Genomic DNA, 10,679 nt, shown 5'->3' on the forward strand with positions numbered 1-10,679 from the left:
GATCTGAGTTCAGTAAAAGGGCTGATGCAGAAGATGCAGAAGATGAGGCAGAAAGTGGAACTTAGATCTCAGAAGTGTCTGTTGGATGATGGAGATCTTCACAGAGAAAACTTTCTCAGGAAGCATTCCCAGCAGAGGTCTCAGCCCCTGGCTGATTCACAGCCTGGAATTAGAACGGAGATTGAGTCAGAGGAGATTCCGCCTCTCCATGAATTCCCACTGTCCTGAAACTAGTCAGTGTTAGAACCAGAATTCAAACTGACGGTCTGAGCCCAGAGCTCTGCTCTTCATCTTACCCGTATTACATTCATTCCCATATTGACCGAAGATTCGCTTTCACTGTTATCATGAAAAGTAAGTTAAGAAATTGACATGTCATGTAGATGCTATGAGGAATCACTGGGGAGAGATTAAGATGTTCCTTCAAGCTTCAGATCTTTCAGAGAGATAAGTAGTGTGGAGATGCGCTGTTGGGAAACAAGTCTTGGTGTTCTGGCTCTTCACTTGTTCGCCTGCCTTCCTCCTCCAGCCCAGCTGCTGCAGTGTGGCATGTTACGCTTACACTTCATGGAGGAAATGGAACTGGGGCTGCTCCAATGTTCTCTTTTCAGGTTTTAATGGAAGGTTCTGCATTCAGCTGCACCAACACTGCCTGCAAACAAGAAAAGAACCGAGAGAGTGGAGAATGTTGTGTAGGGACTTGGGTATGGATTCCAGGGAGTATCTGGAAATTCCCACCTCACAGGTCCGTCTCACCTGGTGGTTGTTCCTACTGGAAAAGGGATCCTGTGGTCCTGTGCCCTGAGGGCCACAAACAGCATAAATGTTCTGGAGCAGAGCCTGGAAGTGGGAGGGTGCAGAGGGAAGACATAAGAAGATGGGGGTGGAAGCATGAAGGGCAGTTCTGAAGTGTCTTGGGGAGAATAGGAGATAAATTAGATGATAATGCACAAGGCCAAGGGCATGGCAAAATAAGGAACCAAGAAGAATGAAACTGATTTGATAAAGATAAGGATTAGCAATACACACAGTTATGAATAAAAGATGCATTATGTAATAATTAGCAGGTATCTATAGGTTGGTGCAAAAGTTATTGCGGTTTTTGCCATGGAAAGTAAAGGCAAAAACTCGCGACTACTTTTACACCAACCTAATACATCTTCTTTCACCAAGGAGCTTAAATGTTTTAAAATAAACAAAATGTCGTTATGCACCCTACCTCCTTCCGCAGTTTGGAGCCCTTCCTTTTCCAGAATGATCCAGCCCAAGTCCCCCCACCCTTTGTTCTCAGCAGCAAGTCTCTATACACACAAAGAAATGATTTACCTTTTTGCCTTCCTGTGTACCACATTCAGATTTTGCTTTTGAAAATTCCATCAAGGCAGCTATGATGTCCATGTTTAATCTACTTATGTCTGCATCAAATGCTACCCTAACTTTTTTCTCTTTATCACTCTCTTGCAATTAACATTTTGTCATACCTGTGTGTTACATAATATATAGTTTTTGTGTTTTTGAAGTCTATAAAAATCATATCCTATTCTATGTAGTTTTCTTCATATTGTTTTTTCCACTCAGCATTATGCAGAGTGGTTCAATGTCTTTGTGTGTAGTGTAGTTCATTTATTTTGACTGCTAAAATATATTCCACTGAGTAAATATATTAGATTTTATTTATCCTCTTGTCAGTGGACTGTTTCCAGGTATTTTTTGAAATGTGGAAATATTGCTATTTAAAAAAACTTTTCTATATATGTCTCCTTGTACACTTCCGCAAGAATTTCTCTTGGGTGTATACCTAGGAATAAGATTACTAGGTCAGATTTATAAAACAATACCAAAGTGCTTTCAAGGTGGGCCAGTCAGATCAAGTGAACCAATTTACACTTCCATCCATGATATATGAGTCTACTTCATTCACATTCTCTTTGTACTTCTCAATGTTTGCCAATCTGCAGGGTGTAAAATGGTATAACGTTGTGGGCTTATTTACATTTACCAGATTACAAAAGTGGTTGAGCATTTTTTATGTCTCTTAGCCATATGGTATACTGAGTTGAATAGTGTCCCTGCCTCCCCCAAAATTCCGGTCCACCTGGACCTCAGAATGTGACCTGACTTGGAAATAGGGTATTATAGCTGTAATTAGTTTAAATTATATTGACGTTATACTGGATTAGGGTTGACCCTAAATACAATGACATATGTCCTTATAAGAGAACCATGTGAAGACAGAGGTGATATGGTTTGGGTGTGTCCCCACCCAAATATCATCTTGAATTGTAACTCCCACAATTCCCACATGTTGTGGGAAGAAAACTCTTTCTTTTGTAAATTGCCCAGTCTCAGGTATGTCTTTATCAGCACCATGAAAATGGACTAAATTGGTACCAGTAGAGTGGGGCATTGCTGAAAAGATAACCAAAAATGTGGAAGCGACTTTGGAACTGGGTAACAGGCAACGTTTGGAATAGTTTGGAGGGCTCAGAAGAAGACAGGAAGATGTGGAAAAGTTTGGAACTTCCTAGAGACTTGTTGAATGGCTTTGACAGAAATGCTGATGGTGATAGGAAAAATAAGGTCCAGACTGAGGTGGTCTCAGATGGAGATGAGGAACTTCTTGGGAACTGGAGCAAAGGTGACTCTTGTTATGTTTTAGCAAAGAGACTAATGGCACTTTGCCTTGCCCTAGAGATTCGTGGAACTTTGAAGTTGAGAGAGATGTTTTAAGGTGTCTAGTAGAAGAAATTTCTAAGCAGCAAAGCATTCAAGAGGTAACTTGGGTGCTGTTAAAGGCATTCAGTTTTAAAAGGGAAATAGAGCATAAAAGTTTGGGAAATTTGCAGCCTGACAATGAGATAGAAAAGAAAATACTATTTTCTGAGGTGAAATGCAAGCCAACTGCAGAAATTTGCATAAGTAACAAGGAGCTGAATGTTAATCCTCAAGACAATGGGGAAAATGTCTCGAGGGTATGTCAGAGTTCTTCACAGCAGCCCCTCCCATCACAGGCCTGGAGTTTTAGGAGGAAAAAGTGGTTTCGTGGGCTGGGGCCAGGGTCCCCATGCTGTTTGCAGCCTAGGGACTTGGTGCCCTGCATCTCAGTTGCTACAGCCATGGTTGAAAGGGGCCAACATAGAGCTTGGGCCATGGCTTCAGAGGGTGCAAGCCCCAACCACAAGCTTCCATGTGGTGTTGAGCCTGTGAGTGCACAGAAGTCAAGAACTGGGGTTTGGGAAACTCTGCCTAGATTTCAGAAGTTGTATAGAAACACCTGGATGCCCAGGCAGAAGTTTGCTGCAGGGGCGGGGCTCTCATGGAGAATCTCTGCAAGGGCAGTGCAGAAGGGAAATGTTGGTTGGAGCCCCCCACAGAGTACAACCTAGTGGAGCTGTGAGAGGAAGGCCACTGTCCTCCAAACCCCGGAATGGTAGATCCACTGACAGCTTGCACCATGTGCCTGGAAAAGCCGCAGACACTCAACACCAGCCTGTGAAAGCAGCTGAGAGGGAGGCTGTACCCTGCAGAGCCACAAGGGCAGAGCTGCCCAAGACGATGGGAGCCCACCTTTTGCATCAGCATGGCCCTGATGCGAGACATGGAGTCAAAGAAGATAATTTTGGAGCTTTAAGATTTAATATGCCCTGCTGGATTTTGGACTTGCATGGGGCCTGTAGACCCTTTGTTTTGGCCAATTTCTCCCATTTGGAATGGCTGTATTTACCCAATGTCTGTACCCCCATTGTGTCTAGGAAGTAATTAGCTTGCTTTTGATTTTACAGTCTCATAGGTGGAAGGGATTGCCTTGTCTCAGATGAGACATTGGACTGTGAACTTTTGAGTTAATGCTGAAATCAGTAAAGAATTTGGGGGACTGTTAGGAAGGCATGATTGGTTTTGAAATGTGAGAACATGAGATTTGGCAGGGGCCAGGGGTGGAATGATGTGGTTTAGCTGTGTCCCCACCCAAATATCATCTTGAATTTTAACTCCCATGATTCCCACATGTCATGGGAGGAACCCAGTGAAAGATGATTTAATTATGGGGATGGATCTTTCCTGCACTGTTCTCTTGATAGTGAATGAGTCTTATGAGATCTGATGGTTTTAAAGAGGGGAGTTTCCTTGCGCAAGTTCTCTTCTCTTGTCTCCTGCCATATAAGACGTGCCTTTCACCTTCACCATGATTGTGAGGCCTCCCCAGGTTTATTGGAACTGTAAGTCCAATAAACCTCTTTCTTTTGTACATTGCCCAGTCTTGTGAAAAGTAATACAAGAAGGATAAGTTGGAGTGAGGCATCTACAAGCCAGCGAACACCAAAGATTGCCAGCAACCTCCAGGAGCTGGGAAGAGACAAGGAAGGATTCTTCTCTAGTGCTTTCAGAATGAGCATGGCTCTGCTAGCACTCTGACTTTTTTCCCCTGGTCAATGTTAAAAAATTTCTCTGGCAAGTCCATAATGCTGGAATTGCCATAGCCTTATACAAGTCTTGATATCTGGAGGGCAATTCCCTCTGCTGTTCATTTTGTTTAGGATAATAGGGCAACTGTTGCCAGGGCTCTCCCCAAATCCTTTTGGATTCATTTGCATTCTCCATTGCACTACCAATTTTTTCTGGGAGTACTTCCTAATAAATTACTTTCACATGTATTCCTGTCTCAGCGTTTTCTTTGGAACTAACTTATTTTAAAAAACATCTCACATAGATTTTGGAATGTCTTCTCAGGTTATCTGTTGAGATTTTGTTTTGGAATTATATAGAATGTATAGATCAGTTTTGGAGCACAATTGTGCCCTTATAATAAGTATTTTTTTACATGTGAATATGAAATATTTTTCCATTTATAGTTCTTTTAAAATAACTTTCAATAGTTTTAATAATTTTCTGAGTAATGGTCTTGCACATATTTTATTAGATTTATTTCTAGGCACCCTATAGTTTTTGTTGCTATTGTAGATGGTGGGGGGTTGCTATAATTATGTTTACTGTTGTTAGTATATAGAAATGAAATTGATTTTTATTCTTGGTTCTATTTTTTGTGTATGTGCCTGGAATCTTTTGGTTGAATTCTGGACACTGCATATAAGAAATGTGTCTCAGGAATCGTTTGTCAATCTAGAGAAGCCTAAGGACTCCTTCTTGAAGAATATTTTTAAATGCAGAAAATAAAATCTATGAGATTACAAAGAAACCAATTATATGAAAATGTAACTGTATTAGTCTGTTTTCATGCTGCTGATAAAGACATACCCAAGCCCGGGCAATTTACAAAAGAGAGGGGTTTAATTAGACTTACAGTTCCACGTGGCTGGGGAAGCCTCACAATCATGGCAGAAGACAAGGAGGAGCAAGTCACGTCTTACATGGATGGCAGCAGGCAAAGAGAGAGCTTGTGCAGAGAAACTCACATTTCTAAAACTGTCAGATCTCATGAGACCCATTCAATATCATGAGAACAGCACAAGGAAGACCCCACCCCATGATTCAATCATTTCCCACCAGGTCCCTCCTACAACATGTGGGAATTATCAGAGCTACAAGATGAGATTTGGGTGGGGACACAGAGCCAAACCATATCAGGAACCCTAGTTAAGAATGCTGCAGTTATGGGTGATATTATTATCTTCTTCCAGGGGTGTGTGCTGCAAGCTTTGGTTAGGAAGATAAAGTGAGTTTGATCATCTTAATCTAATCACGAACTGAGCTAACCTTGAGGCTGATCTGCAGTTTTGGAAGATGTTGCCTCTCTCTGGTTTGGACTCCCCTGCTGGGGTACATCTCTCTGGGAGTTGCAAATAGGTGCTCATTTTAATGTTAGATGACTTTTAACCAAGAGAAAATCCCAACCACCCTGTGTTTTAGGGAATAATATATTTGGCAGAAGCAAATACATTTCCACAGATAATAGCCTCAGACAGATTGTAGATATCAAGACATTTAATCACAGGGTTCTGACATTTAAGAACTTGGGAGTTTGGAGTTTTGTTGGCTTCCAGAGATAGGCAGAACTTAATAAGCCAAATCAATTATTCTTTAGTTTTCTGCTGAAAAGTCTATAAATAGCATTTTACAAGTTCTGTCTGACATCTTTTTATGAGGAACATTATTTCCAATATTTTTGTGACAGAAAGAACATTTCTAAATATATTTATTAATTACCAAATAATAAGGCAAATGAAAGAACAGAGGTCAGTTGCCTTCCACCCTTTCTTTCCATGATTCAAACAATTGTTTAAGATATTTTTAAAGGTACAGTTTTAACCTTTTGGTTAATTTACATTGTATTTTGGCAACAGAAAGGGTTATATAATAGTGCAGCCTCCATCTACCAAAAAGAGATCTGAGGGGAAAAAAAAACCTCACTATTTAAATTTAGAAATCTTGAATGTTTGGTTAAGAAGGAACTGTTTTCCCTTTGACATTTTTTACAGGCTTTATTGAAACTGGAGCTTTATATTCTTTTTTAAAAAGAAACAACAATAAATATAGTACAATACTTTCCATAACACATTATTTCAGTGGCTTAATGTCAGCTGGAAGAAAAATGCAGTTCTCCACAATGTGTGGCTTTAAAGTGGTCGTTATAATTCTCTACTTTATTTTCCAAATTAGTGCAAACATTTATTGAGCACCTCCTTCATGCCATGCACCATGCTAGTCATAAATTATGTGATCCTGGTTCAGAGATCTTTGATTTCTTACCACGCTTGAGTGTAAGCCATACAGGGCTGCTTTGTGCTAAGCATGCCAGCAAGTCAGGGGCTCAAAAACAAAGCAGAATAAGAAAATTTTCAATAAAACATTCATTTTCAATAAACTCATTTAGCATTTTGCATCCAGAAGGATCTAGAAATTATTTTTACTTTCAGCATACATGTAAGTTTCGAGTTTTATGGTTTAATATTGTTCTTATTTGAAGTTCACAGTGGGTGTCATAATCTTTTCAGTACTTGGGAACCACTAAAGGTCTCAAAGTAGTTTGCGTTTTAAGCTCTGACTTTGCCAAGTTGATTGAGAGAAGCTTCAGTGGAAGAAAGGATACTTAATTCACCCTGCCTGATTCTCCTTTCCTAGTGCACCCTCTACCCAGAATTCCTGAGCTAGGGATAAGAAATGCAATGAGCTTGGAGACAGACTTTTTTTTTTTTTTGAGACACAGTCTTGCTCTGTTGCCCAGGCTGGAGTGCAGTGGTGCGATCTTGGCTCACTGCAACCTCTGCCTCCTGGGTTCAAGTGATTCTCATGCCTCAGCCTCCCAAGTAGCTGGGACTACAGGCGCCTGCCACTGTGCCTGGCTAATTTTAGTATTTTTAGTAGAGACGAGGTTTTGCTCTGTTGGCCAGGCTAGTCTCGAACTCCTGACCTCAAGTGATCCACCCACCTCAGCCTCCCACAGTGCTGGGATTACAGGCATGAGCCACTGCACCCAGCCCCTTGGGAAGAGATTTGATGCAGAGGACATGGTGATTTGAAAGTGATCATTTTTTTCCCAAGAGTTTGGACAGGGACAGAAAGGGTCAAAAGAAAGTTCTTTAATGATACAATGAGGACTGCTGTGGTCAGCTTGAGGGTTTCAAGGCAAATCAGGAAGAGGCAGCCCTGCACAATAAGCTTTACTGGGTGATGCTTGAATGGGGCTGCCTGAGAATAGGGGGCTCCCTCACAGCAGGAGACCCTCCCAGAAGGAGAAGAGGGCAAGGGAACTCCAGGGCCAGAGAGAGTCAAAGAGGGGGCTTATGTGTCTAGGTGACATCACTCAGCAACAAGGTGGGGAGTCTCTAGGTCAGAGACTTCCAAAGGGCCAAAGCAGTTTGAGATCTGTGATGGTTAATTTCACATCATCTTGACTAGGTATTGAGATGCTCAGAAATGTGGTTAAATGTTATTCTGTTTTATCTGTGAAGGCATTTCTGGATGAGATCAATATTTGAATTGTGAGACCAAGTCAAGCAAACTGCCTTCCCCAGCGTGGATGGACCTCATCCAATCTGCTGGAGGCCTGAGCAGAACAAAAAAGGCTGAGTAAGGGAGAATTCACTGGCTCGGCCTGACCATCTTTGCACCAGGACAGGGGTCTTCTCTTGCCTTAAGACCTGGACTGAAACTTACACCATGGGCTCTCCTAGATCTCCAGCTTGCCAACTACAGGTCCTGGGACCTCTCAGCCTCTGTAATTGCATTAGGCAATTCCTTATAAATCTGTCTCCCTCTGTGTGTGTGTATACACATAGAGAGAGAACATATTTGCTGGGCACAGTGGCTCATGCCTGTAATCCCAGCACTTTGGGAGGCCGAGGTGGGTGGATCATTTGAGGTCAGGAGTTCAAGACCAGCCTGGCCAACATGGTGAAATGCTGTCTCTACTAAAGATACAAAAATTAGCCAGGTGTGGTGGTGCACACCTGTAATCCCAGCTACTCAGGAGGCTGAGGCAGGAGAATTGCTTGAACCCAGGAGGTGGAGGTTGCAGTGAGCCAAGATCATGCCACTGCACACTAGCCTGGGTGACAGAGCGAGACTCTGTCTCTAAAAAATATATATATATATAAAACATATAAATATATGTTATATAATATATATTATGTGTGTGTACACATATGGAATATATATAGTGTGTGTATATATGTATAGATACCTGTGTATATATTAGAATATGTGCAGTTATCCACTGCATAGTGACATTTTGGTCAATGATGGACATCATAGATGATGGTGATTTCTTAAGATTATAATGGAGCTGAAAAATCCCTATTGCTTGGTGACATCGTTGCTTCTGTAATGTTGTAATGCAACACTTTATTCATGTGTTAGTGGTGCTGCTTGTGTGTACAAGCCTACTGAGCTGCAATCATCTAATAGTATAGCATATACTGTTATGTATAGTACACAATACTTGATAATGATAATAAGCAACTATGTTACCGGTGTATGTATTTACCATACTATACTTTTTATTGTTATTTTAGAGTGTGCACCTATTCATTAAAAAATGCCTCAGGCAGGCCCTTCAGGAGGCATCCAGAAGAAGGCATTGTGACCATAGGAGATGACAGCTCCATTTATGTTATTGCCCCTGAAGACCTCCCAGTGGGACAAGATGTGGAGTTGGAAGACAGTGATATGGATGATCCTGATCCTACGTGGGCCTAGGCTAATGTGTGTGTCTGTGTCTTAGTCTTTAACAAAAAAGTGTAAAAAAATTTTTTAATAGAAAAAAGCTTATAGAATAGGGATATAAAGAAAGTATTTTGTATAGCTGTACAGTATGTTTGTGTTTTAAGCTAAATATTATTATAGAAGAGCCAAAAAGTTACAAAAAAATTAAAAAGTTTATTAAGTGAGTAAGTTACAGTAAAGTAAGGTTAATTTATTATTGAAGAAATAAATATAGTGTTCCCTAAGTGTACAGTGCTCACAAAGTCTATCATAGCGTGCAGTGCAGTCCCAGGCCTTCACATTCACTCACCACTCACTCGCTGACATCAGAGCAACTTCTAGTCCTGCAGGCTTCATTCGTGGTAAGTGCTCTATACAGGTGTACCATTTAAATAACTTTTGAAATACCCTTCACTCTGATGTTTGCATAATAACAAAATCGCCTAATGACATATCCCTGTAGTTAAGTGACACATGACTGTATATATTATTCTATCGTGTGTACATATACGACATTATGTTAATATACAGACTAATACAGGGTAGTTTATAGCAACAGGGTTTGTCTTACCTGTGGCTTAGCAGATGTTGGGCACAGTTTTGTGGGCTATGTAAAGTAGGTAGGCTCCAAATCGCCAAAAATAGATTTCTCTGGATTATATTTAAAGCAATCAATCTCGAAGAATTTGAGTTTGGTGCCAGTGGGCTTTGAGCTAGTGGTCCTAGCCTACTGTGAAGGCCTAAACGACATGGAGCCATTGTAGGCCAACACATGAGGCCACGTCTGGCTCATTTATATAGCAACTATGGAGGAAAAAGAGGAGAGCCTTTCATCAGTAAACATCTCAGCAGCTAATGGTGCTTTCCCTAATTCCGGGGTTCTTTCTATTACGAGGTGGCAATGAGCTTGGGGTTGTATGTTTGCTGCAAACTCTTTGTCACCCTTGCTTGTCTATACCACACCAGGCTGGAGAGAGAAGCGAGGGCTCAGGTAACGGTGGCAGAAGTTATAAAAATAGCTGAATCCTTTCGGCCACCATCCCCGTTCTGGATTTTCCCTGGCAGAGTTCCAGGCGGTTCCATGTGCTTTCCCTGGCTAGCAGCCAGTTTAGTGCACCCACTACAGCCACTGGTGTGTTTGCTTAAAAATGTTTTTCTTGTTTTCTGGTTAAAATATGTGAAATGCTTATCATAAAGCATCTGGGAGTAGGAAAATAGAGACTTAAAAGTGACCTATACCATAGATAAGTACTAACACTTTGACGTACTTTTTCTTAGTTTTTTAAAGGGCATGTTTATAATGTTTAACATCATTACTGCTTTGTATTCAGGTTTTTGCACCTAAGTTAAGTCATATGCCTTTCCTGTGTCATTAAATATGTTTTGGAAGCATATTTAATGCTAGCATGAAATTACACTCTATGGTCATAGTGTGTTTGTCCAGTTATTGGACATTCAGGTTGGTACCCAACTAGCCCACTGGTAGCCAATGCTGCAGTTGCTGCTGGGGCCAAGGCCAC

The sequence above is a fragment of the Pongo pygmaeus genome, chromosome 5, assembly GCF_028885625.2.
Source record: "Pongo pygmaeus isolate AG05252 chromosome 5, NHGRI_mPonPyg2-v2.0_pri, whole genome shotgun sequence".
Taxonomy (NCBI): domain Eukaryota; kingdom Metazoa; phylum Chordata; class Mammalia; order Primates; family Hominidae; genus Pongo; species Pongo pygmaeus.